Raw genomic sequence first — 3,594 nt, forward strand, 5'->3', positions numbered from 1 at the left:
GCCTGCAGGAGCGCCCGCGCGGCTGCTCCGGCCTCCTGGGCCCGAGCTCGTCTCCCCCGGCCGCGCCGCGCCGCGTCGCTGCCGCGCTGATCACGCTGGCTTCTGCCCCCGCCCGGGCGAGGGATGCGGGGCACAGGGGCAGGGCTGCTTCGAAGCGGCGTGACCGATAGGCGCGGGGGTGCAGTGGCGCGTTGAGTGTCGTCCCTGCTCCACCCAGACTTTAAAACCAAGTGCCGGGGGGCAGCAGCATCTCTATCCAGGCAGCAGACAGTCACGGAGCCTTATCATCTCCCTGAGTCCTGCTGAGTTTTCCCCTATCCACAGGTGCTGAAGACACCCTGTCCTTTTTCACCCTCTTGATGTTCCTTTAGTCAAGCCCCCCTTTCCCCTGCAGCCTGTCTCTACTAACCTCTGTCTTCTGTGTCACAGCCCTGCAGACTGGCTTTAGCGCTAGCTACGGACCTTACTTAACTCTGGTGTGATAATATGGACTCAGGTGTAGAAAAGCCTGACCTGAAGTACTGGAGGTAGGGTCAAGACGCTCAGGAAGGCTAGATTTTGTTTTATGAATCTGAGGCATGCATTTAACTATAATGACTGTACAACTAATGACAATATCTTTTGGCTGTTTTGACTCTTTGCCATGTTTGGTGCGCTTTTTTAAAAGCTATATGTAATCTAGCAAATTAGTGCATGTCCCAATAGGTATATTTGGTTTTGCGTTCATCTTAAATGGAATAATATAGGGCTAGCACCCTAATATATTAGTATATGGTATAGATTAGTATATTCATATACTATTATATGGGTAGATCATAAAGAAAAACTGAAAGTTTTATATAACTGGACAAATCAATGCATGGTGTTATATGTGATGGTGTGCCCCACCATCTGTATGCCCCTTTTCAAAAACACAGATTTGACCATGTATACATTATTATAAATATTATATGAAAGGGTGGTATCAGTCCTTCCCAATTTTTGTCTCTGAGGATCCATCACTCTTACCTTTTCTCTGCTCTTCTTAATACTTCACTGACAGTAGAGCTGGCCAGGAATTTTCCAGCAAAAGAATGTGCATCCCTGTTGGAAGATACCAGGTCCTGTGTAGTGCAAACCTGTCTATTTAGTTCTGGTCAAAGCTTCTGGTTTCCTCTAGCAGGGGTTGGCACCTATGGCTCTAGATGCAGGCCACCAAGAAATTGGATCCAGCCTGTGGCAGTCTCCTAAAGCCAGTGGGACAGCTGGGGGTTCATGGAGTTTGCATCACAGTGACCTCAGTGCCCTCATCAACTTTATGCACCCCCACCCATGGGAGACGGCACTGCTGTGGGGGAGCTGTGTGCAGCTAGGGAATTGGTGTAGCCCACTACTTCAGTTACCGCCTTTCTTGTTACTGAATTAACCATTGCTGATTGCTACTGGCCATGACTTGACAGTACAGGTGATTTGTGGTAGCTGCAGTAGCAGGGAGTCAGAGAGTGCCTACATTTAGCAGCTCCTGCGGTAACCCCCAGTCTGCTGGCCAAACCACCACTGTCCCCCAACAAGAATGGCATCTCGCACAGTAGTGGGGAGAAGGGATGAGGCTATGCCTCTGTCAGTAGCATGTCAGTGCGGGTACTTGGTAGGGACTTCCCAGAGACGGAATCAGTAACCCATGGTGATCCTCTTGGATGCAGCAGTCTGATGTTAAAAGGTTGCTAGTCCTTGATCTAGAATCAATATTTTCTCTTAAATGTTTGATGTATTTACTGTAAAAATGTACATAAATTAAAAATCTGCATGAAGCTTATTCCTGCAACACTCGGGGTGTGTCTGCGTGAGGTGCTTTACTGTATAGTAGATCTAATTATTGTGCAGTAGGTATCCATGTCTACACATGCAGATGCTTACTGTGCAGTAATTGGCTCTAACTACCAGCAAATTTGCTACCTGCAAATGTAAATAGCAAATTTACTTAAGATAACTTACCGTGCAATAGCGCACATGTAGACACCCGACTGCAGAGCTTGGACCCATGGCAGGGGGTTGGACTTGATGATCTGCTCAGGTCCCTTACGACCCTACAAACTATGAAACTATGGCCTGGGCCCTGTGATAGCAGAGAGGGGGCTAGGAGCTCCCTGCTGCTGGGGCAGGGGGACATTGTCCCTGCCTGGGCTTTGGTAGCAGAGCCTGTCCTAGCAGCAGGCAGCTCCTGGGGGCAGAGTCAGACAACAATTTTTTGGGGCCCCTTACAAGAAATAGTTTTGGGGCCCCCTGACACAAAGAAGCTGGCAGTGGCGGGGGGGCGAGTGGCCGAAGAAGCCAGCGGCATCAGCGGCAGGTGCTAGGAACAGCAAATCTGTTCCCACATCCCTGCACATGTAGACATGGGCCTGGAGAGTTTTCTCTTGAATAGTTTACTTGCAAGTAAATTACTCCTGGATTATTTGCACATGTAGACATGCCCTCAGAGAATTAATGCCAATGATGTCATGGCACACGTGTATTTCAAATTGTGTTCAGAAATGTCACTCCACCCATGTATTTATTGGGAGAATTTACTTTTACTTTTAAAGAATTGTAAACCAAATGATAGGGTTAGCTATAAAGCAGCAGAATCCCATCCTTTCAGTGGAGCTATGCTGAATTACATCAGTTGAAAATTGGGCTAATGCCATGTATTCATTGTGTTTATCTGTGTCATTCATTCCTGTAAAGCAAGGAATGTTAAGCTTACCCTATGCCCAGAGCAAGATACAGACCACAGTGCTCCTGGCAAGCTGGATCTGTGGCAGCAGCAACAACAAGAATGGTGGGACCGGCAGCAGTGAGGCAAATGGCTGTGGGTCAGGTGGCCACTTGCTATGGTGGAGGCAGCACGAGTGGTGGTGGCCAAACAGCTGCAGGGCAAGTGGAGCTAAGCACAGCCCTTGCTCACCCACCTCCACCCTACACCGCAGCTCCGCTCACACACAGCTGCGGCTGCCAGCACCACTGCACTGCCACCGCTATGCCTTCGGTTCGTGAGTGCGCCACTTCAGTCCGTTCCGGAATTGGTCCCGCCTCCCCTTTTCAGTGCATGCTGCTTTGGTCCGCCCCAGAATTACCTTCTTACTCACTGCTTATTAGTGCTTATTTGCCTGCATTTGTGCTGATGCTCCCCAAGCAGTCACCATTTTATTTCCCCTACATTTAATTTCCCCTACAGTAAATTAATGCTATAACCAGTACTGTGCATTTTGTAACCATGAATATTCCTTTTACGGTCATAACTCAACACAGTCAATTAAATCCTGGGGTTTTTTCATACCTATATCATATAAATAATAAATATAATATATTTATAAAATAGTGTTCCATTAATAGATTGTAAAAGTCCAAATGAAATGAATCTTAACATTACCAGAGCCAAATGTTTCTACATGATGGAGAGGTTTCAGCATCATCAGTTCAAAAAATATTTTAACTTTTCCCAATTGAAAATAAACAATAAAATAGAAATGGACTTGTGAAATGGTTAGATTTCCATAAAGATCAGAAAACTGCCTTCCTTTGTATCATGAGGCATAGTCATTTTCTCAGGATCTGCTGAGCATACATTAGATA

The sequence above is a fragment of the Crocodylus porosus genome, unplaced genomic scaffold (genome assembly GCF_001723895.1).
Source record: "Crocodylus porosus isolate Cpor-Errol unplaced genomic scaffold, CroPor_comp1, whole genome shotgun sequence".
Classification (NCBI taxonomy): Eukaryota; Metazoa; Chordata; order Crocodylia; family Crocodylidae; genus Crocodylus; species Crocodylus porosus.